At 35.5% G+C, this 25739-nt stretch overlaps 1 long non-coding RNA gene across 1 annotated transcript; it reads left to right on the top strand.

Annotated features, from left to right (window-relative positions):
* The first annotated feature begins 4 nt into the window (after positions 1-4).
* LOC115508928 lies at positions 5-24932 on the top strand. The gene is made up of 3 exons (XR_003967166.1): positions 5-171; positions 18386-18479; positions 24823-24932. It is a non-coding gene; the product is annotated as an uncharacterized LOC115508928 (long non-coding RNA).
* The last annotated feature ends 807 nt before the right edge of the window (positions 24933-25739 follow it).

The raw sequence follows: 25739 nt of genomic DNA, 5'->3' as shown, positions 1-25739 counted from the left end.
TCAGAGGCGGCAGTGGTGTTGGCGACTTCGGTGAAGAAAAGTGAGAGTTCCAACTTTGCTCTTGGCCCGGGAGGGTTTTGGCGCGGAGCGTTGTCATGTCAGAGAAAAAGCAGCCAGTAGATTTGGGTCTCTTGGAGGAGGACGACGAGTTCGAGGAGTTCCCTGCGGAAGGTAACTGGCTGGGCCTCTGGGCCGCGCGGACGGTGACTCAGGCCTCCGGGTAGAGTCGGCGCGCTGGGCGCGCCGGGCGCTTGGGCTCGGCCTCGAGGCGCCCACGGGAAGTCTGGACCCCTGCGGCCGGCTCTGTCGAAGCTGTGCACGCGCTACCCTCCGTGAGAGCTGCTTCGGGTTCGGAGTGTCACGGTGGGCCTCACCGGTGAGCGTCACCGGTGAGGCTGAATGCCTTCTGCTTCCTCTTTGGGAGGAGCCACGGTGACCTGGGTTAGCGCCGTGTCTGGGATGGTTGGTCCTTCTGCTCTTCAGTCGGGTGACCCGCCACCTCGTTCCTGTCTGTATAAACCTCTTTGCTCTTTATTTTCTCGCAGTGTAGCAGCCTGCCTTTGTCCTTAGACAAGCCAGAATTAAATTGTTGTTCCCCGTTAGGCCAATTTTGCTTACTTTTAGGACTTTACAAATGAAGGCTGTGAAGAAGGATGGGAGGATCAAGTGTTGGGTAATACACGTTATTGCCTTATCCTTGTTCCTCATTTTGGATCACTTCAAACTAACAGAAGTTGAAGGATCTGTAAGACCCTAAAAAGTGTACGTTTTTATTAGTTTAATGGTTACTAAGAGAAACTAGGTTTTTCATTGTAGATAATAGCAAATAGCTAACATTTATTGGGTGGTTACTTGTCTAAGTGCTTTGCTTGTATTAGTTCATTTTCATAGTTCTGGCAATTATTAGGTACTGGTGCTACCATTTTTCAGATAAAGAAATTGAAGTTTGGAACTATTTAAAGAAACTTGGCCAATGCCATAGCTGGCTAGAAATGATGGACACCTGGCCCAGTTGACTCCAGCGCTCTTAAATCTTTTGATGTACTGCTTCTGTTTATTTACTAGATCGTTGTTACCAGGTGTGTTTTCAGAATTATTTGCTTTATCGGCTGGTTATGTATAGGATAAATGCTTGTAAGAAAAGACTACTGTTGGGTAGCCTTTCTGAAGGTGATGGGAAGAGAATTGGTTAATGGTGTACAAATCTGTTAAGCAGTTACTGCTTCACTAAAGTTGTGTTTAATTGTACCCCATCGTGATTCTATTGTGCATAAAACCGCATAGCTCGAACATTTGTTCTTTTTATTTATGATGTACTCTATTATTTTCCTTACAGAAGAAGACATTAGTGTGCATAGGACATAAACTAACCCAAGTCACATTTCAATTATGGGATTCATTATATATTGAGGGGATTGTTTTGTTTTTGTTTTGATAGTGGATTTATCTGTCCAGACATGTTTTCTGTACCTCACTTTAATGTTGGTTCATAATCTAACATAGAGCCAAACAGTAAAAAAACTCACTTATTGAGGACAGGATCCACTTTTTACTCAAACTTCATATTTCAAATAGTATTTATCCATTGTTTATCACATACAAGGTAGAATGTTAGGCATTTTATTTACATTTTATAGTCTAATAATCACCATACCTGGGAGGAAACTGTGGCTTAGATTTAAAAAGTTTCCATTAAGTAGCCAAGCCAGAATCTGAAAGGTCTAAGTGACTCCCCAACACAAGCTTTTATTTTTACCTTTAGCAAAGTACGTGTCACATAGTAGGTGGTTAATAAATATTTATTGAATGAATGAAGTTGAGAATTTACTACATCGTAAGCTCTAGAGATAACTGTGTACCTAATGATACACATGATTTTTCTCAGCAACTTTCATCAATTTTGCAGAATATGTAGTTCTTATTCTAAGTTTATGTTGTGTAAGCAGCAATTTGTTCAGTTTGGTAGTTACATAGTAAAAAGTCTCATTGAGAGGAAAAGCAGAGAATGTTTTTGTTTTTGAAGAGGAAGGCCTCTCACAACAGACTAGTTTATTAGCATTAAGTAACTCACCATTTATTGGTCACCTTATAGAATATTTGCTGTCTTCAGGTTTGAATGTGTAGAACCTAATTCATTTAAGAATTTTTCCATTTAGAATGAGAAATAACATTGCAATGCCATTGTTCTGTTCAGTTTTCTATGTTTCTCTTGTTTATAATTTAGACAGGTTTTCTTTTCATGTTAATTTGAATTGAGATTTTGCTGGATACAAAATTACCCCACTAGGTGAAATCAATCAATATTTACTAATAAAAACTGCCCTTTAAAAAACAAAACTAGGGGTGCCTGGGTGGCGCAGTCGGTTAAGCGTCCGACTTCAGCCAGGTCATGATCTCGCGGTCCGTGAGTTCGAGCCCCGCGTCAGGCTCTGGGCTGATGGCTCAGAGCCTGGAGCCTGTTTCCGATTCTGTGTCTCCCTCTCTCTCTGCCCCTCCCCTGTTCATGCTCTGTCTCTCTCTGTCCCAAAAATAAATAAACGTTGAAAAAAAATTTTTTTAAAAAACAAAACTAAAAGAAAGAAAAACTTGGAGAAATATCATCAAAGAATTATTTCTCTTTTGAAAGTATGTGTGTGTGTGGCAGGGGGAAGGGGGGCACTTAGCCATGGTTTAATCTCCATTGCTGCTTAGTGTGATCCATGCAGTTTTGGCATTACCCGGCAGCTTATTAGAAATGCAGCATCTCCGGGCACCTGGGTGGCTCAGTCAGTTAAGTGTCCAACTGCAGCTCTGGTCATGATCTCACTGCTTGTGGGTTGGAGCCCTGCATCTGGCTCTGTGCTGACAGCTCAGAGCCTGGAACCTGTTTCAGATTCTGTGTCTCCCCCTCTTTCTGCCCCTCCCCCACTCACTCTCTGTCTCTCAAAAATAAATAAATATTAAAAAAAGAAAAAAAAGTGCAGCATCTCAGTCTAGAACTACTGAATTGGTTTAGACTTTTGCAGTCTAAATCTTCCTAAAAGATTTGTATGCATTTAAAGTTGGAGAAACACCCAAATGGCCTATTTTGAATATTTTAGTATTTAAGTTTTCAGTTCAACTATTATGTCCACTTCTCAAGTTCTCTGCCTTTTTTGGAAATTGTCTTTCTTGTGATTGTCCTTACAGTAAATGTACCATTGACAAACTCACTAACAGATACAACTTAAAATGGCCTGTAATCATCTTTTCTATGTATAGGAGGTCTGATTTTCAGGGGCCTCGTTTCCTGTCTGATCCAGAAAGTGGATGATAACCATTGTCTAGGGCAGAGACTGCTACATGAAAGCCATTACTGATGTTTGACTGGTTTGACTAATGGATTGTCCGTCTTTTTGGGGAGTGTTGTTGACTACATCTCATCCTGGATAAGAACTTGTTTGGTAGAGTGTCATTCAGTCATTTTAAGAAAGGGGAATTTCTATTTTAAAAAGGAAACTAAGATAATATGTTTTCGTGGAGGGCTCTTTGTTTCTTCTGAACAGTTCTTCAATGTGAGGTATAGCTGTGGGAGGAGGAGGGTAGGGGTGATTCTCTGAAGGTACAAAGAAACAATTGCTTTTTTTTTTTTAACTTTTTACTTTTTTGTCCGTAGATCTGTGTTACATTGGCAGTTCACAGTTATTCTAATTGATGGGTGTGTAATCTGGTCCTTAAGCAAAAACCGTTTAAAAATCCTGTTTAGGGGGCACCTGGTAGCTCGGTCTGTTAAGCCTCTGACTTCTGCTCAGGTCAAGATCTCAAGGTTTGTGAGTTTGAGCCCCATATCCGGCTCTGTGCTGACAGCTCAGAGCCTGGAGCCTGCTTTGGAATCTGTCACTCCCTCTCTGTCTGCCCCTCCCTCCCTCCCTCCCTCTCTCTCTCTCTCTCTTTCTCAAAAAATAAATGTTAAAAAAATTTTTTTTTTTAATCTTGTTTAGGATCTTTGTGAAATGCATTCTGCAACTTTTTGACCGTTTAAACTGATTGAGAATAGGCATATATTAAGAATTTCAACATACTGGGTGTGATTGATTATAATTAAATTTGAAGGCTTTGGCATGGTTAGAATTTTAGAACTGGAAAGCAACTTAAAGTCTAGAGAAGATAAAACTTGTCAAGCTTATACAGCTAGGTTGGTGGTAGTAGAGCAGGATCTAAAACTGAAATACTTTATAATTTATTTGAAACTTCAAACAATTTTTCATACCAGATATTGAAAGGGTATTAAAAATATTTTCATTAATCTCCTCCCTGTGACAATTTGAAGTGGGTGAGAGTAAAAGTGGGAAGAACAAGTGGGCCTTTAGGTTCTTTTATTCTCTTCTTTCTGTGCCAGAATTGAGAGGGTTTTTTTTTTTCTTTTTTTGAGGAAATAACTTTTTAGAATATTTAAAAGGAAACTGAGTTTGCCTCCAGAAGCAATGGTATTTACAAGAAAATTCTGTTAGATTCTAAGTATTCTGTAATTTTTCTACAATCAGTGAAACTGCTCTATTATTTGATAAAATCAAGAGCAGTATACTACCTAACTTCCTACCCTCCTTGAGAAATTGCTGACGAAGAGACTGTTATTGATGGTGATGCCCTCTGGAATAACTGAGGTACTTCACCTAACAAAGTAGAACATCTTATAGTGGTTCTTATCCAGGGAAATATTTTTGGATGTCACATTCACTTGACAGATGCAAATGTGAAATCATGATCATGACCACAATTTAGGGGTAGAGATGAAGGATTTTAAAATGCTTGTTGTGCATAGACCAGTCCTGCACAAGAAGAATTGTCCTATGAATAATGCCACTGAGGGGCACCTGGGTGGCTCAGTCGGTTAAGTGTCCAACTTCTGCCTGGGTCATGATCTCGACGTTTGCGAGTTTGAGCCTGGCATCAGGCTCTGCACTGACAGCTCAGAGCCTGGAGCCTGCTTTGGATTCTGTCTCCCTCTCTCTCTACCCCTCCCCGGCTCATGCTCTGTCTGTCAAAAATAAATAAATGTTAATAATGCCACTGAAAAATATTTACATGAACATTGGATACCAACTGGACTAAACCAGCGATAGGATTCCTTAGAATCTTTAAAATTTTTTTTTAATGTTCATTTATTTTTGAAAGAGAGAGAGAGAGAGAGAGAACCCAGAAGGGCAGAGAGAGATGGAGACACAGAATCCGAAGCAGGCTCCAGGCTGTGTGCTGCCTCATGAGCCATTGGATCATGACCTGAGCTGAAGTGGCTCAACTGACTGAGCCACCCAGGTGCCCCCTTAGAATCTTAAATGTAAAGGTAGATAGAACTGATACTATGTCAGATAATATACTAGTCAGTTAACTAGTGCCAAAGGGGCTCTGCTATTTTCACTTATTAAATATAATATAATGGACCTATAAATAATACCATCACACATTTAAATTATTTACATGGTGATAGCAAGAAATAGAGAAATCACTCCCTCTCTCTCTGCCCTTCCCCCGACTCGCACTCTGTCTCTGTCTCTCTCTCTCTCTCTGTCTCTCTCAAAAATAAATAAACATAATAATAAAAAAAATTTTTAAAAAGGGGCGCCTGGGTGGCTCAGTTGGTTAAGCGTCCAGCTTCGACTCAGGTCCTGATCTCACACTCATGGGTTCAAACGCCGCTTGGGCTCTGTGCTGACAGCTCAGAGCCTGGAGCCTTCCTTCAGATTCTGGGTCTCCCTCGCTCTCTGCCCCTCCCCCACTCTCACTCTGTGTGTGTGTGTCTCTCAAAATTAAACATAGTAAAAAAAATTAAAATAGAGATATCATTTTTATTAAAAATTAAGAGAAAAGATAAATACAATGAATGGCGGAGTGCCTGTTGAGTGTCCATTCATGGTAATCATATGCAAGAAGAAAGTTTTTGAATCCTGAGATGGAAAAAGCACAATGAATCTAAGATCAGACCTAGGTTCAGAGTCCGTCTTTCATCAACTTTTTTTAGCTTGTCAACTCATGCTGGTTACTTAACGTCTTTAAAATACTTTTATAGTATAATAATATATAGCATAAAAGGGCATAAATTAAAAAATAAAAGCACTGTTTCTCCCTGCCTTCCCCCCAAAACATTTGTTATGCTCCAGGGTAGCCACTGTTAAATGTTTTTTTTTTAGTATCCTTCTAGAAATTATGTATATATCGTGTGTTTGTATATATTTTAAAAATACAGAGGACTATATTATATATACTATTTTTCATTCTAGAGCAGTTCTCATTCTCAGTTGGCCTTTGACTTTCATGATTTTGACACTTTTGAAGTTTACAGGCCAGTTATTTTGTAGGATGTTCCTCAACTTGGGTTTGTCTCATGTTTCCACTTGATTAGATTCAGGTTCTACACCTTGGCAGGGATATCATAGTTGTGATTCTGTGTTCTCATTGCATCCTATCAGGTGGAACATGATTCACATTTGTTGCATTACTAATGATATTCACTTTGATCACTTTTCTAAGGTAGTGTCTGTGAGACTTTTCCAACATGGCTCATTTTCCCTTTGTAATTAATAGACATTTTGTGAAACTACAGAAATACAATATTCATTAGCAAACTTTCAATTTATTCACTTGGTTATGTATATTCGTACAAACTCACGGATTCTCATTTAATGGGTTATGATTTTTTGCTGTTGTCTATTTTGATCCTCAAATTGTCCTATCTTTGAACATGGAAAACCCCTTCATACCGTCTTCTGTGACCTTTTGACATATCACCATCATTCTTTGTGTGTTTTCAAGCATTCTGACACAAAAAGGTTCCCCTCCTCTAATCCTGGAATTAGCCATTTCTCCAAGGCTCATTTCTTTTAGTGGAGAATGATATTCAGAAGGCAAGATCTTAACTCCAGTTGTGGTCATTGCTTTGGGGAATGGAAGGAACTAGGAAATACACAAATGTGTGTATACATATATACACTTTTACATTTATGTATGTGTGTATATAAAATCATGAGTTCACACGGTATCTCCATTTACATTTCAACACTACGGAGTTCATTCTCATTGATTTCCATATTTGTAACTCCCTTCCCAAACAGTGAGAAACCTGGCTTTCTTATCTTAAATATATCATGTATTTGTTATCCTCTTCCCTAGCCAATTTTTGTTGCCCTCTCTGCCCACAGATACCTTCCTTTTGTCACTTGGGCTTCAGCATTTTTTGCCTGGCCACCCACTTCCCTCCTAACTTCAGCACTGTATGACTTCTTCACCCTGTTCAGGTCTGACACACCAGTCACGTTGTGCTGCCTCTCTATAGGAATGCCCTCTTGGCTCTCCTTTGGGCACTGACACCTTACCTGAGATGAGGTGCATTTCAAATTTTGACATACATCTTCACATTGCCTTTTAGAATGGATATACCAATTAATATTTCTATCTACAGTTTCCCTTTTCCCTCGTAAGGTTGCCTACGCTCCATGTTAAGCGTTTTAGTCATTGTGAACATGAAATGAAAAATGGATGAAAAATGAAATCTCATCATTTTGATTTGTATTCATTTGAGTGAGATTGACCATTATGTTTTTCCTTAAACTGTTACCATCTTAATCCTAAATTTCTTCATATGTAATTTGTGGATAATAGAGTCATACAAGTACTGCATGAATATGTTAATCTATTCAAACTACCATAGCAAAATATTGTAGACTAGGTGGCTTAAACAATGGAAATCTATTTTCTCACAGTTCTGGATTCTGGGAAGTCCAAGGTCAAGGTGATGGCTGATTCAGTTACTGGTGAGGACTTTCATTTTGGCTTGCAGACTGCTGGCTTCTCACTGTGTCCTCACAAGGTGGAGAGAGAGAGGAAGCTCTGTAGTGTGTCTCCCTGTAATGGCACTAATCACATTATGAGGACTACACCTTCGTGACCTCATACAACCCTAATTACCTTCCAGAGATCCCATCTCCAAATACCATTACATTGGAGGTTAGGGCTTCAACATAAGTATTCTGAAGATTGGGAAAGGAGACACAAACATTCAGTTCATACCAGTGATAAACGTAGAATGCATAGGACAGAGTTTGGCACCAAGTGGTACTTATTCAATAAACATTAGTCCTCTTTCTTTTCTTCCCTCAGATCTTCTTGGGGAATTGGATTGAATATTTGGTATTTACTTAGAATTTGAATTGTTTTTGACATTTTATTTGTAATTTTAGGTATATCCAAAATTGAGCTTGTTTATTATTTTTTTTTAAATTTTTTTTTTCAACGTTTATTTATTTTTGGGACAGAGAGAGACAGAGCATGAACGGGGGAGGGGCAGAGAGAGAGGGAGACACAGAATCGGAAACAGGCTCCAGGCTCTGAGCCATCAGCCCAGAGCCTGACGCGGGGCTCGAACTCACGGAGCGCGAGATCGTGACCTGGCTGAAGTCGGACGCTTAACCGACTGTGCCACCCAGGCGCCCCAAGCTTGTTTATTATTTAAAAATTGATTTATTGTTCAGTATTAAAAACTTTTAAATAATATTGCTAATTTTCTTTCCAAAAGTATGTTAAAAATAGTTTTATTATTCATATAGAATATAAAAATATTTATAAAACAATAGCATATATTGTTTAAGGATGCATACAGATGTATAAGACGTATAAAGAAACACAGGGGAGTGAAAAACCCCCAAATCAAAATACTAGTGTTTCTCATGGGATAGTGAGAGGTGTGCCTCAGGGATATTAAACAGTAAAACTTACTTTGAAAGCTATCTGATTAGCTGTTTCATTGATTTTATAGAATGAACAAGCAATAAGCAATTGCAACTTCGGTATTTAACCTTATTACTGGTTTGTTGTTAAATATTTCTCATTGAAAGATGTGATGAATTGTTGAAAACACTGAGGGGAAAATAAAAGTTTTGAAAGCTATATTTACACTCTTTTTCTGAAGTATTAAAAATTCACCAAATATTTTTTTTTCCTGTTTTGTGTTGTGTTGTATATGTAACTATTTGGTAGAAAGGGTATTGTCTTTATTATGGAACATATTTTTCTTACTTTCTTTACCCCTCAAGTTGATGTGAAGTGATTAGCACCCAATAAATGATTTATTCATTCAATATATGCTTGTTGAGTGCTTCCTATAAATCTGGCACTGAATGGTGCAGAAAGAATGATGTTAGCTGCCATTTATCAGTGGTAAGTGCTGTATATACATAGTCTTATTTAATACTCATAGAAGCCTTTTGAAGGTTTTACGCTTGGGGCTCAGCAAAATTCAGTAGCTTACCAGGTCACAGTTAACTAGAGGCTGCACTGAGGCAAATTTGACTCCTTAGTTAGATACATGTCTTTGAACTTAGAAATATCAATGCCCAGGGAGATAGGGCACAGTGATTTTCATAGTCAGCTTGAGCTTTTTAGTATTGTAGAGGTGCTTATCCTGGGAGGTGGGGCTCCAAGCTTTTCCTTCTCTGTCCCCAGTTAAACCAGAGCAACTTTACTTTTGCCTATCATTATCTTTTGGGCTTCTTCTGGGTGAGATTTTATTGAGTTTCCTTCCAGTGGTGTGGCAGGGAATTAGACAATGTGGTAGTAAAGTGTAATAGCAGCTAAAAAGAATGGAAAATTATTTCCAGTTCTGTACAACGTGAGATAGCGACATTTGAACAGAGTTTTCAAAAGACAGAAATGTAGAAAAAGGGTTTCCAAAGATAGAAATGTAGAACAATGGTTTCCAAAAGAAGGGGAAAAGAGTAGATACTTGGAGGTAGAAAAATAATGTGTATGTGTTTTTAATTTGTCTGTGAAATAGTGATTGCAATTGCAGGTAGTTTGGGGCCTAATACTGGAAGGCTTTAAGCCAAATGGCCAGTTTGGACTTTATCCTTAGATACATGAAAAGACAGTTTTTTTGTTTTTTGGGTTTTTTTTTTTTTGGTTTGATGTATGTGAGCTTCCTTTACGCAGTAGGCAGTTTAGGAAAAATCAACCCAGCAGAATTAATTTGAAAAGATAGAAAAGAGTCAAGGAAGCTGATTAGCAAGTTGTTAAAATAGCTTAGCTGAGGACTAAGGGCCTGAAATAGGTTGTTATTAGGAAAGAAGTGAAGAGAGTGATGCAAGAATAGCAAGTGAGCTTTTTGGCAACTGGTTTGATAAGGACTGTTGGGAATAAGAAGAAATCGGAGGTTGTGATTTTGCATTTGTGTGTCTAGTGGAAGACAGGTGGTGGGGTTCACATCTTAATAATATGGAGGATTAGAATGAGGGAATTGAGACGTGTTGGGCATGAGGGCTTGCAAAAAATGAGAATAATGGCTTTTGAGAATTGTGTAAACGTAAGAGACAAACACTAAGCACTAACAAAGAAACAGAGTTAGCATGACTTTGTAGTGGAATCATTCTCCCAGAGGTGTGTATTTTTAAATTAACTGATGAAAAGAATTGTGTCTGAATTTCCTTTTTTTTTTTTTTTTTTTTTTTAATGTAAGAAAAATTATAGAGGTGCCTGGGTGGCTCAGTTGGTAGAGCGTCCCACTTCGGCTCAGGTCATTAACTCATGGTTCGTGAGTTCCAGCCCCACATCGGGCTCTGTGCTGACAGCTCAGAGCCTGGAGCCTGCTTTGGAGTCTCTGTCTCCCTCACTCTGTTCCTTTCCTGATCACACTTTGTCTCACTGTCTCTCTCTCAAAAATAATTAAGAAAAATAAATAAATAAATGTAAGAAAAATTATAAATGGTTATGTAAGTTATTTTGAGCCTCTCTTTGAGCTCAAATAACTGTTGACCACAGATAACTGAAAGCTCATGAGTAATCTGGTAGCAGCATCATTTATGACTTGCTTTTCACTGTTTGGTCTGAAGTTTCTCACTGACATTTTTGGTCCTTGTTGGAGAAAATACAGTAGTATTATGGTTCTCTCCTAGGTACTAATTTTTTAGCCACTGAATAGACATTAGATCTGTAGGGTATAGTTGTTTTTGTATCATGATAACCTATAGAACTTTATTTTTTAAGTTTTAATCTATTTTATACAGTTTAAGCAGGAACACATGTATTTCAAAATGACTAGATTTAGTGTGGCTTCATTCTCATATTCATAAACATAATGATGTTGCTATTGTCATTTACACTTAACCTATGATGGTGAGTATACAATTAAAAATTTTTCAAACTTTCATCTGTTTTTTAAAATATTTTTCTTCATGTAATGTTCTGTATATAGATGCACATTTTTTATTTGAAGAAACTTTATTGAAGATTAGTTTGTTTATAATCAGAGGAGTTTTACTATTAAGGAATGAATGAGAATTTGATCTTCCTGAAAATCGTTAATAGAATAGGGCATTTGCAGGGACCCTGGGTGGCTCAGCCAGGTTGAGCTCCCGACTCTTGGTTTTGGCTCAGGTCGTGATCTTACAGTTCATGAAATTGAGCCCATGTGGGGCTATAAGCATAGAGCCTGCTTGGGATTCTCTTTCTCTCCCCCCCCCCCCTTGCTTGCCCTCTCTTTCTCTCCCAAAACAAATAAATAAACTTAAAAAGGAAGAATAGGGCATTTGCAACACTATTTGCTGTAAATGTAATTTCTTCTCTACTTTTCTTCAAGGAAGTATGTTTCATACTTTTAAGAAATTTTAGAATGTTTATTGAAGAGTCGGGAGAGTAATTTCAAAAATGAGAGAAAACCCTTTTCCATGTCAAGGTGATACTTAGATTAAGTATGTGGGATCTTTGATAGTTCAGATTTGTGAAATTTAAAGCTAGTCACAGATGTAATTCTCACTGGCAAATGTGAACAAAGCCAAATTTGGGGGCAAAGTCTTAAATAATGTAGAATTCCTAGAAACTTATGTATTAGGCATCTGTTATTGGTTATTTCCAATTCTGACTTCTTAAAATATGGTAATTTTTTTTTTTACCATTACACATCTGGAGGCCTGCACACTGAAGTAAACACAGCTGTGGTTATTTAAACAATTAATCACAATCCTGGAAATGCATTTCATGTTGAAGCTAAAGTGTGTATACTTTATAAAGTCATCTACATATTGAAGGAAAGCATTAGATATGAATCAGGTATCCTTTGATTTTATTATTTTGCCCTTTTCAAAAATGGTGTTTTGGAGTTAAGTCTTTAAAAAGGAGTGATTGAATAAAATTGCATAGTTATCAATGTAGAGTTATAATTGAAAATTAAAACACAAATCAGGGATATATTACACGAAATGTCAAATACCATAGATTATAACAATCATGGCTTTTTAATTTACGCATTCATTTAGTATGAGCTTGCATATATTGTAATTTACATATATTGTAACATATGTACAGTATGGGGAATTTATAAGTGTTGGAAATAATATTTGGGTGCATTACACCTTATCACTTAAAATTTTTAAATAATATTTTTTAAGTTTATTCACTTACAGAGCATGCACAAGTAGGGGAGGGGCAGAAAGAGAGAGGGAGAGAGAATCCCAAGCAGGCTTTGCACCATCAGCACAAAGCCCAGTGTGGGACTTGAACTCACGAACAGTTCAAGGCACCCCTAAACTTTTTATATAATATGTTCAGTACATTCTTTGTTAATAAAATATTTTAAAGATTTTAAAGAATCTCAAATAAATTATGGATTCTGGTTTGTCAATGTGAATGAACACATACTTCTTAATGGTGCTCTTGTTAATAATTTAAAATGCTTATTAATAAGTTGTAATTCAAGAGGTTATTTATTGTCTTAGATTCTTTACCTGTGATAGTCAGAAGGCTAGTATGTTCAGGGCATCTCACTCCCAGGATAAGGCATTAAGGTTAAAGAGTAATACATTGAAATTCATATGATGATTAGTGAAGAAATTAAACAGTTTTCCCACTTTTTCTATCCTTGTATACTCAAAAGTGTCAATTATAAAGTGCTGTATAATACTACTAAAGAAATACAGAGTTATCATTATGAACCTTTTTGTGTGTTCTCTGTAAAATTTTGCTCACAGTACTGTCCCACTGCACCCTCATGGGTACCTTTCTTTCTCTTGGGACTTTATTTCTACCTTCCTTTTCCTGTCCTTGCTACATTGCAGTTTAATGATATAGTTGTATGTGATTTTTTTTATACCGGAAAGCCTTAGTAATTAGCACAAAACAAGAAGCATAAAATCCTGAGCTGTCCACAGCTCTAATAGCTAATACTATTAGATAGCTACAGAGCTATAGGTTACAGTAAGACTGGAGGGAATGTGGAGGAAATAGCATTATAGTCATTGTTTACTTGCTATAAAAGGGATTGTGGATTTAGTTGTCCCAATACAAGTTCAATATACAATAATACACATTTTGGGAAAGTTACATTTGAGATTATTTGAAGTGCTTTATTCAGCTTTAATCTTAAACATTAAAACCATTCAGTATCTGAGAGAAATAGATCTACTGTTTGAAATGAAGCTCCTTAATTTACAGTTTGATCTTAGCTGCACCCAGTACCACCTTTACTTAATGTTTCTCTCATGTACTTAACATTGCCATTTCTGTCCCCTTATTTGTTCCTTAGAATAGCTTATTCTTTCTGAAATTTCTCTTATAAGGAAAGAAAGTTTATACATAACATTATAATGTATATAGTAAATAGTTCATTATTGATTGAGATGGCAATATGAGAGTTAACAGTACTGTTTTATCCAAATAGCTAATGATCAACTCTTGACTTAACTAAGTCACTTGTCTAGTCTATGAAGGTACAAAAATGTTATTCTTTCAGTTTCTTTTAACTTTGGGAGTATATAGATATATAAAAATGGGTTGCAGTAGCTTTCTGATTGCACTTCTGTAGACTAAGGGAAATCCTTAATGTGATTCCCTATTTTTTTTTAACTCTTTTAATCTAGTCTCATTATAAAGTGTAGCTAGTTTCACAAACAGAATAAAAATTTTCAACATGAGCTTCAAGTTACTATAAGAAAGGAGAAAATGTAAGGCTGTCTCTAGCCCAGTCAAAATTGAGATGTAATTAATACTACTATTAAATGTTACTGTTGTTAACGACCTCAGAGAATAGTGTAGGATTTGAATTTAGGTAATTACAGTATTCTCTGTTTGAGAATAATATTGCTAAGGGATATAAGAAAATTTATGTGGGTAAAAATACTTCTGATTATTGAGAGTTTTTATTAATGAATATACATTCACTGATCTATATCCAGTGATTAAAGTTGGGTATACATTGTGTGTGTGTGTGTGTGTGTGTGTGTGTGTGTGTGTGTGTGTGTGTGTGTGTGTTTTAAGTAAGCTCTATGTGCAACGTGGAGCTTGAACTCATGACTCCAAGATCAAGAATCGCATGCTCTACCAACTGAGCCAGCCAGGTGCCCCTAAAGTTTGGCATATATTTGAGCTTCCTAGCAACCTGAAATAAATTGCCTAAGAGAAACTTTTTCATCTTTTCAGGTACTGGGATCTTAAATTTCCCATGATCTCTTTTTGAGGAGCATTGAATGAGGTGATCACTATTCTGAAAAGAGTTTATAATAAATGAGAATTCTACATGACCCATTCACAATACGTGATATCATTTATCTCTTCTATCTTGAAATATATACTTTTGGCTTCACTGAAACTACACTGGCCTCTGTTTTCTTGACATTGGCCACTTGGAGGGCACTTGAGAAATGTAGTTCCATTTACCCGGTGTTGAGTGTCTACTATGACCGCAGAACTCAGTGCGGGGCATCAGAGTTGCAGATTTAATAAAATGTGGTTCCTACCTGAAGGTTTTGAATAGTAATGGACAAGAATGGTGGTGGTATTTTAGACATCAGTGGAGGATGGGTATAAACTATGTAAGACTGGGGAGGACGGGACAGAAAGAAGACTACAGTAATATTTACAAGGAGAATAATTCTAAACTAACAAGTGGCAGTAAGAATAGGGAAGGGGAGACTTAACTCTGGAGATAATTGGGAGTTGAAATGGAAGGGACATAATGAGGAGAAAGTAGCTAAGATGCCGCCTAAGTTTCTGGTTTGGGGGACCAGGTAAATAAATGTACTTCTATTCTTAAATCATGATGATGACATATACTGCATTTAAAAATTTTTGTCAAGTGACACAACATAATACCATGCCCATATTATGAACCATTGTTGAATAGATTTAAATTTATATGTACATTATATAAGAAAGCCTAAATTATACCTTTTGTTACTTAGTTACTTTTCTTTTCAAGTTGAAATGTTCTTAGCCATGTTTCTAATAAGCAATTACTATGGTGAAGCTTATGGCTAGGACATACTTAAGAGAGAGTGTAACTCATAATTACTGTTTTTGAAAGGGAGGGGGTCATACAAAAATACACAAGGCCTGATTTAGAGTTTTGTTTCATCTTTCATAGCCATTTGTTGTGCAAATGCTAGGTACTGTTTTTAAGAATACAAAGGTAAATAAAGCTGTTAATCTTGAGCTCAGACACTAGTAATGGACAAAGACATACAAATTGATAATTATGATTGTACAGTATGTAAGTGCTATAATAGAAATAGACACAGAAGAGGGAACCTAATGTCTGAAGGTAAGGAGGAGAAATGGGAATAGGGAAAGCTTCCAGAGATGATTCCAAACTGATTTTTTTTAAAAACTATCTTTCACACCTTTTAATTTTGAAACTTTCAAAATTATATAAAAATTAATTATAAAAATATAAATATATAAAAAAATTTAAAAAATATATATATAAATATATATAAATTATATAAAATTATATCTATATAAATTATATAAAAAATATATAAAAAAAAGAGGACAAGGTGGGGGATGAACAAAGTGGGTGAGGGGTGAAAGGTGCAGACTTCCAGTTATAAAATAAATAAGTCATAGGATGTAATGTTTAGCATGGTGCCTACAGTTAATAATACTATATTGCATATTTAAAAGTTGCTAAGAGAGTAGAGCTTAAAAATGCTTATCACAAGATAAGATTTTGTAACTGTGTATGGTGATACATGTATACTAAACTTATGGTTATCATTTTGCAACAAAATGTACAATTATTGAATCATTATATTGGATACCTCAAACTGCTATAATATGCCAGTTGTGCTTCAATTAAAAAAAAAAAGCAACATGGGGTGCTTGGGTGGCTCAGTTGATTAAGTGTCTGACTTTGGCTCAGGTCATGATCTCAACGGTTTGTGAGTTCGAGCCCCGCATCGGGTCTGTGCTGACGGCTTGGTACCTGGAGCCTGCTTCAGATACTGTGTCTCCCTCTGTCTCTGCCCCTTCCCCACTTGTGTTCTGTCTCTCTCTCTTTCAAAAATAAATAAACATAGAAATTAAAACAACAACAAATACCTGAGTTTTGTCAGTTGCTAACATTTTATTGTGTTTATTTTTATTATCCCTCATGATTAGATTAAGGGTCAACATTTTTAGTGAGAGTACTGTACTGAATGGGTGATGTTTATTTCTCACTGCGTCACATCAAGAGATACATGTCAAGTTGTCACAATTTATTGGTGATGTTAAGTTTCATCATTGGTTAACATTGTGATTACCAGATCTCTCCATTTTCCTCTCGTAAGAAGTATGTAATCTATCCTGTAGTCCCAACTGTTTTTTACTTAACAGTTTTAGTATCCATTGTTGACCCTTGCCTAAATTGTGCTGAGGGTTGCAAAATGGTGATTTTCTAATTCTGTCATTCTTTCTGCATTTATACACCTGAGAATTGTAAAGAGGATCTCCTCCCCAGTGTCCATCTCCCAACATATTGCTATGAATGCAAGCATTTTTAAATTTAATTCAGTGTGTCATTCTTTGTGATTATCAAGTTATTCCAGATTTGGCCAGTGGAAACACCTTTAAGCCAGTTTTTGCACCTTTTGACATGTTTTCAGGCATTATAAAAAGGAATCTCATACTTAACCTATTAATTGCCTTATTCCAGATCTGAGATCAGTCCTTTTAATGGGCAATGGTATTTTAACTAATTAAGGTGTTTTAACTAAGTACAAGTCAGTGCGAGTGGTAGGTTTGAAAGATGGCAAAAAGACGAAGAGATGAGGAACAGCATGTTTGACGAATAGAAATTTTAAGCAATTTCAAAACATGAAGTAAAGTTAGGGCTGAATAAAAATAAAGAGCTTGTGGATTGTTCTTCACTGTTAGTTTCACATTGAGGAAAGGTGTGTGAGTGAGTACTTCAAGCCATGTGACTAACACGAGTGAATTGTCCAGTGGTTTTAAATTTAGATAATTTAAAAAATTAGATAATTAAAAATACATATTTTAAATCAAATATATTATATAAAATCATAATTTTTTGTGATAAAACCTAAAGCTATGTCAAGATTATAGTAGGTGGTCCATCTTAAGTAAGAAAGCAGAGTATGCATAAACTCTCTTGCTTCTGGGATGGTTTGATGTCATTAAAAAAAAAAAAGAATATATAATGATATTATTACCCTGGAGACTAGATTTTTATCAGGACCAAGAGAGTAGAAGGAAGAAGACCTGATAGAAGAATATTGCCATTGTATAGGTAAGAAATGATAATGGGAAGGTCTGAAGTAATAGGGAAGGAGATGTTAGTTTACATACATGTTTTCTATGTTTTCTGAGTATACTAAATAAAAGCTAAAATCTAATCCATCCCCCTGTAACCAGAAGGGAAGGAAGAAAAAAGGAAATTGAGAAAAACTAAAAGCTACAGCATTACTCTTTGAGCATATTTATATTTGTGCTTCCTTTAAAAATATTTTATATTAATAGTAGGCAAATGTTAATTATACTTACATGTTAGTGATACTTAACAATTTCTTTTACTTTTCATTTATGTATGAGCTATTCTTTTTTTATGTTTAGCAGTTTTGAATTCCAGGCTGGTATCTTCCTGCTACTCAACTTGCTTTAGCAGGTTGGTGCTGTTTTGAAAGATTGTAAAATAGACCTTATAAAAATCAGCCCAAGGAAAAATCAGGAAAGTAAACATCCTCCTGAAATTATATTAAATTGTCATGGCAAATAGAATGTATTGTATTAACTTCTGTTTTAGATTATCAGCCAATATAAGAATTGAGAACAAGACAGTAAGTATAAATTGAGATTTAAAGAGGAAGATTACCATTATTTTATAAATATAAATATTTATTTTCTATTTATATAATTATATATTATTTATATTATTTATATATTTATATATTTTTTTATATTTATATTTAGATGTTTTTATAAATATTAGATGTTTTGGATTGTGAGAGTCTTCAGTGGACGACTTTCTGAATATATATTTATATTTAGATGTTTTTATAAATATTAGATGTTTTGGATTGTGAGAATCTTCAGTGGACAACTTTCTGAAGTTTTTGTATTTATGGAAATAACACATTAGAAGTATTTAGACAGTGTCTGTTTCTGTTTTTAGACTGGGCTGGTTTGGATGAGGATGAAGATGCACATGTCTGGGAGGATAATTGGGATGATGACAATGTAGAGGATGACTTCTCCAATCAGTTACGGTAAGTTTTAAGCCAATTTTTACATAACTTAGTATTAATTATAAGGACGGAATATGTAGCTTACATATGATAGCTGACCTCTTTAAAAAAAGATAATCTTTGAAATATGTTTTTGAATTATGAAAAGGAAAACCTATTACCTTCATCTCCTATGTTTCTAAACACGAATACTTTGTGTAATTGTGCAGAATTTTCTTTCTAGTTGCTTTACAAAGGTAGTTAAATAGAAGCATATTTGCTATTTTTAATTTCTGTAGGTTTAATTCTGTCAACGTTAATATTCCACCAATATTGAATAGCTCAGCAGAAATTAGAATCACAGTGTTAGGACCTAATAGATTGGTAATTCTCAAACTGGAGTGGAGATTGGGGTGATGTGAGTGTACTTTTTCATATTCATGTACAAATTTACCTAATATGATTGATTGAAGTAAAATTCATATATCATTAATCATTTTAAAGTGTACATTTCAGTGGCATTTTGCATATTCACAGTGTGTACAGCCATCGTCTGTGTGTAATTCTGAAGCATTCCCATCACCCCAAAAGAAAACATCATACGTATTTTAAGTTTGTTGATTTATTTTGAGACAGAGAGAGAGAGAGCAGGCATGCACATGAACAGGGGAGGGACAGAGAGAGAGAGAGAGAGAGAGAATCCCAAGCAGGCTCAACATGAGGGTCAGTCCCGTGAACCGTGAGATCATGACCTGAGATGAAATCAAGAGTCATGCTCAACCGACTAAGCCACTCAGGTGCCCTGAAACACCATACTTATTAAACAATCACTTTGTGTTCCTCTCTTCCCCCAGCTCCTGGTGACTGCTGATTTGTTTTCTGCCTACAGATGTGTCTATTTTAGATACGTCATAAAAATGGAATCATATAATATGTGATCTTGTGTGTCTAACTTCTTAGAATTAGCATAATATTCTCACATTTCATCCATGCTGTAGCATGTATCAGTACTTATTCCTTTTAATGGCTAAATAATGTTCCATTGTATGGATATGCCATAGTTTGTTTATCCATTCATCAGTTGATGGACATTTGGGTTTCCAGCTTTTGACTACTGTAAATTGCTACTGCGAGCATTCATGTACAGGTTTTTGTTTGAATACCTATTTTCAGTTTTTGGGATGTAATCCTAGAAGTGGAATCTCTGGGTCATATAATTCTGTTTAACTTTTTGAGGACCTGCCAAACTGTTTTCCACTGCAGCTGCACAATTTTACATTATTACCAGCAGTGCAGAAAGGTTCTAAATTGTCCATGTCCTCATTGAGACTTTTTTATCTTTTTTATTATAGCTATCCTAGTGGGTGTGGACTGGCTTTTTCTTGTAGTTTTGATTTGCATTTCCCTAATGACTAATGATGAGCCTTTTTCCATATATTTGTTGACGATTTGTATATCTTCTTTGGAGAAATAATCTGTTCAAGTCCTTTGCCCGTTTTTAAGTTGGGTTGTCTTTTTGTTGTTGAGTTGTCAGAGTTCTTTATATATTCTGAGGACTAAGCCCTTATCAGACATATTATTTACAGATACTTTCTCCTATTCTATTTGTCTTTTGAGTTTCCTCATCATGTTCTTTGCACAAAAGTTTTTAATTTGTTTGTTTGTTTTTTTAGCATTTATTTATTATTGAGAGACAGAGACAAAAAATGAGCAGGGAAGGGGCAGAGAGAGAGAGAGAGAGAGAGAGAGAGAGAGAGAGAATCTGAAGCAGGCTCCAGGGCTCGAACTCACAAACCATGAGATCATGACCTGAGCCGAAGTTGGGTGCTTAACCTACTGAGCCACCCAGGTGCCCCAAAAAGTTTTTAATTCTAATGAAGTCCAGTTTATCTACTTTTTATGAATTTATTGCCAAATTCAAGGAAAATTTATCCCTATGTTTTCTTCTAACAGTTTTAGAATTTTAGATCTTACATTTAGGTTTAAGATCCATTTTGAATTAATTTTTGTAGATGGCTTGAAATAAGGGTCCAACTTAATTCTTTTGCGTGTGAATATCCAGTAATAAATACCAGTACCATTTGTTGTAGAGACCATTCTTTCCTCCCTAATTTTATTCTGATTCAACCCATATGTATCTGTCTTGGCCACAAAGTTATCTAAGTGAACTGTCACATACTTTGCTCAAATCAAGGTCTTGCAGTTCTGCAGTCTTCTAATTTTCTAGTCTACTATATTTGTTCAAAAAGAAAGATGATTTATAATAAATTAAAAATTTTAGTAATGATGCAGTACCTTTTGTTCTATACTGCCTTTTTTATGGCCTCAAAAACCCTACATTCTGAAGATGTTTTAGTATTTTGCTGGAGACTAAATAACAATTGTATCTATCACCTTTCTCCTCTTTTTGGAAATAGCGCAATTTACCTTTCACTGTTATTCTGATACTTTTACAGTTCCCCATGATTTCTCAAAATGGCTGACTGTTTTTTTGACTATATCTTTTTGTTTTTTCAGTACCCTGAGATGTAATTATGCAGAGCCTAGAAATTTTAAACTACTTTAATGCAGTTTAGAGTTATCTCACCTGTCTTAGTTTTCAATTTTGTGTTAATGATGTTTTTCCTGTTGCAGTTTTATGAGCAAGGTAGGAACAATAGCTGTTGAACAATAATTCTGCTTTTTCTCTAAATCTGTTAATATTGCATCTATTCCAAGCATTGGATGGATCTGTCCTCATTCTTGTTTATTCATGTATGGATTTCAAGGCACTTTTTGTTCTTTGTATAGCTCTTGATCCATTCTGCGATTAAATTCTGTGTGTACAAATTCTTGCCACTTTTCTATTTGCATTTATTTTTGGTTTATATTGTTTTAAAACTAAGCAATATCAGAGAACACTCTGCTACCTTTAAAAAAAAAAAAAGCACATTCCCTCCTTTCTTCCCTCATTAGAATCATATTATGCTGTTAGAATATTTTCAGGCTTCCCACCTCTGTTGATCCCCGTTCTGAGTTCTTAGTCATATATCAGTTTTTTTCTTTTCTGTTACCTAGAAATTTTTCAGTTTGAAGCTAAATGAGTTTTATTCCTTTGTTATTCACAAAAAAGTCAAATTTCTCCAAATTTTTTTTCTTTTTTGTCTTTCAAAGTCAGACCATAGCACTTTTCTCTTAAAAATTAAATCAAGATATTATTAAATACAATCATCAGGAGACTTTTAGTAGTAAATATATTGGTAATTGGAATTTTTGTCTTTACTCCTTCTTGCCTTTTTACTGGTTTGGAAATAGAACATTATTCCTATATTATTTGTGGCTTGTTGTTAGTATAATACACCTTCACAGTGCTCTTATGTTCTCTTGTGTTCTGCCTTTAGGTTTGTGGATTTCCTTAAGAGTATAAATCCTGATACTTTTATTAGTGAATAAGATTTTTCTTTTTATTTTTCTGTTTGAGTCATGAGTTTTTTCTGCATGGGTATTGATACATCACCAGTGTATCAATAAAACTTTACGTACTGGTAATAATGTTCTATAAGCTGCCCTATCCAATATAAAAGCCACTAGCCACATATGGCTATTGAGCACATGAAATGTAGCACAGCTGGTGAACTGAGTTTTTAATTTTATACATAGCCACATGAGACTACTGTATTGGACATTGGAGCCTCAGATAATATTTTTATCTTTGCTTTAAAAAAATTGTCATGGTTAACAAGTTTCCTGCAGAGATGGTCTTCAAGTCTTTGTTAAACATATAGATGTTTAATGTGATATTATAAACGATGGTAAAGAAAATATTTTACTGTGTTCTGATATTGTATATAGGTCTTAATCCCTTTAACTTTGGAGAGGCAGTACATTTTCTAGAGTCCTTCTGGTTCCCTGGGTTTCAACTCCAGATCTGCCTTTTGTTAGCTGCATGCCTTAGCAAGGATTTAGCTTTCCACTTTCCATGTTTTTCTCTTCAGTCTAATTACAATTAACAAGTAGAAGTAGAGAGAAAAAGGTTACCTGTGTCTCCAAGTAACCAAAAGTCATTATAGAGAAACAAAGGTATCAGAAACACAAAACAGAATTACCTCTTGGAGTTACTTGGAGACATATTTAGTAGACATAGGCAGGATTATGAGATTTTCCTAATCTTGCATCACATGTTACATGAGAAATCCAAGAAGCCAATATCGTTCTTGATTTGCTGTGTCACATATAGCTACCCTCCTATAGCAGAGTCGTTTCTTGGATAATAAGAGGAGTTCTCAAACCTACCAGTGGCTACTTGTCTTGTTCTTGTTTTGTTGAAAAAGGTATGCTGCCGTTTTTGTTTCAAATAGTGTACATTCATAGGAGTGCCTGGGTGACTCAGTTGGTTGAGTGTCCAACTTCGACTCAGCTCATGATCTTGCGGTTCACGATTTCGAGCCCCGCATCAGGCTCTGTGCTGACAGCTCAGAACCTGGAGCCTGCTTTAGATTCTGTGTCTCCCCCTTTCTCTGCCCCTCCTCAGCTGTGTTCACTCTCTGTCTCTCTCAAAAAAAAAAAAAAAAAAAAAAATCAAATAGTGTACATTCGCTATGTGGGTTCTGTGATGATGTTCCAGTTGTGCTGGACTTCTTTCCTCTTTCATCTCCTTGTTGGATTTTTTTACTCAACAGGCTGATGATGCTAGTGTGTTTGTGTTATTTTGTGTTTTGTACTTGGTGGCCTCAACTTACTTTCATTTCATTTTTTTATGTCCTAAGTTCTCGCAAAAACTTTTCATCTTCTCTAAAAATTCAGCTAATAGAGAAACGTATCATAATCTCCTTTGTGTTTGTAAACAGTTTATAAATGTGTAGTTAGTCACTATCTCCTGACAGGAAGGCAGGCACAAACCTGGACAGACTTGGTATACTTGTTAACTAAATTGTAAGCTGAATTTCAGGGATGTTTTGTTGTTAATTAAGAGAAAGTGAATAATCTACATCGACTCTGTTAAAGGCAGTAGAAAACTATTGTTTAAGAAACTTTTAAAGTTATTTCCATTTTCAGTAGAAAACACATAATCTTCAATTTCCTGAAAAGGGGCAGAGGGCAAGGGAAACATTTTGTGCTAATCTTTTGACTCCTCAACAGGTATTTTACCACCAGCCTCTATACCTGAGCAGAAGACAAAAATGTCTTATATTAGTAATCTCTGGCTTTAATATTATTCATAGACTTTAGATCAGTATTTGTATCGTTAATAACTGTACATTTATACAATGTTTGGTCATATTTTGGCCCTGAAATAATTTTGTTGTGAACTTCTATAAAATTGAATTGTGGCAGAGACATTATTGGTGATATTTGGAGTGGTAGTTTTTTTTTTGTTTTTTTTTTTTAATTTTTTTTTTTTCAACATTTATTTATTTTTTTTGGGACAGAGAGAGACAGAGCATGAACGGGGGAGGGGCAGAGAGAGAGGGAGACACAGAATCGGAAACAGGCTCCAGGCTCCGAGCCATCAGCCCAGAGCCTGACGCGGGGCTCGAACTCACGGACCGCGAGATCGTGACCTGGCTGAAGTCGGACGCTTAACCGACTGCGCCACCCAGGCGCCCCAGGAGTGGTAGTTTAAGTAGCTGAAATTGATTACAGGGCTGAACTTTTTTGCAGTTGATATTTTCGAAGTATGACTGAAACTTGTGATTGAATAAATTACTTAAAATTATAAAAAGTATCTTTTTGAAGTATGTATATTTATAATATAAATTTTTGAGGTTTTTATCCACATTTAAAATTTAAAAAGTAAAGTGTTACTTAATATTTTATAACTTATTTGTTATATATATTTTGCCTACATATAGTTAATGCATAAAATTCCCATGTACCTTTAAATTTGATTGATAATATTTGTCTTGGTTAGCACAATGGATACATGTCAATATGGGAAGCAGTCTGTTTATTCTTTAGGTGTAAATAACAGTGATACCTATTATGATTATAAAATTCCTAAAAGTTTGGTACCAAATGTCTTATGTTAGCCATATGGTTGATTATTCTTAAAATTTGTTTAAAGATTTATTACGGATAGGATATCTGTATGGTATTTTGAAGATAATTTGGAAAATAGTAGCAAATCTCTCATATTTTTCTATCAATAGACTTATCAGAAAACTAAGGAATTTAAAATATAAGTTTACTAATGGGAAAGCAGAATTTTATTAGCATTATGTTGATTCACATTCAATTTTCTTAATACAGATTGCTTTTAAGGGAGTAAAGTAAAGCTATTTGGTAGTATTTTAAATTGGTACCTAGGCTTAGCTCATTGTTTTTATTAATTGTATTATTTGTAAAAGCTTTGTTTCTTTATCATAAAGAATATCTAGTGATTTTGTTGTTTTGTGTTTTCTTATAGAGCTGAACTAGAGAAACATGGTTATAAGATGGAGACTTCATAGCATCCAGAAGTATTGAAGCAACCTAAACTTGAACTGTTTATTAAATTCTAGGATGGAGAACCCAGGATGGGACACTTAAAAAAGAAATATGTTTATTTCATTAGCAGCTTGGATTTATTTTTGTTTTTGTAACACACAAAATAAATGTTTTGATCTAATCTTGATTTGGTTCAGAAGTCTTGATCTTTTGCTTCTAGTCATTAATTTTCTCATCCTCTTTATGATTTTCTAAGACTTTATTATAGAGAGACAGTAAATTCATCTGATCCCCAATTGAGTACTTTTATTTAACCACATCAATTTAATGTCGATCTTATTTATAAGGTTACTTCTTTTAAGTTACATTTAACCTTAATCTCATCTGTATTTTGAAAGCTTAGGAAACATTTGCTGACATCTCTAAGGTGACCCTTCAAAACCTATGTTTTAAAAATATTAATCATTTTCAATTGCTGTAATTAGCTCCTGAGCCATTAATAATAGTATTAAAAGTTGATAGAGTATTATTAGTACTTAAAATCAAGCGGCTTGATCACAGTTCTAAGAACAGTGTCCTGTGTCAAAATTGGGGAAGTATAGGGGCACCTGGGTGGCTCGGTCACTTGAGCATCTGACTTCGGCTCAGGTCATGATCTCACAGTTCGTGAGTTTGAGCCCCACGTTGGGCTCTGTGCTGACAGCTCAGAGCCTGGTGCGTGCTTCAGATTCTGTGTCTCCCTCTCTCTCTGCCCCATCCCCACTCATGCTCTGTCTCTCTGTCTTAAAAATAAATAAAACATTAAAACAATTTTTTTTAAAAATTGGGGAAGTAGGATCAAGATACTTTGTTAACAAGCATATTCTCAGGTACTACATAGTAGATCCATTGAATATA

The sequence above is a fragment of the Lynx canadensis genome, chromosome A2 (genome assembly GCF_007474595.2).
Source record: "Lynx canadensis isolate LIC74 chromosome A2, mLynCan4.pri.v2, whole genome shotgun sequence".
Lineage (NCBI taxonomy): Eukaryota > Metazoa > Chordata > Mammalia > Carnivora > Felidae > Lynx > Lynx canadensis.
Note: the sequence above shows the minus strand (reverse complement) of the source record. Positions and strands in the feature narration are given on the sequence as shown.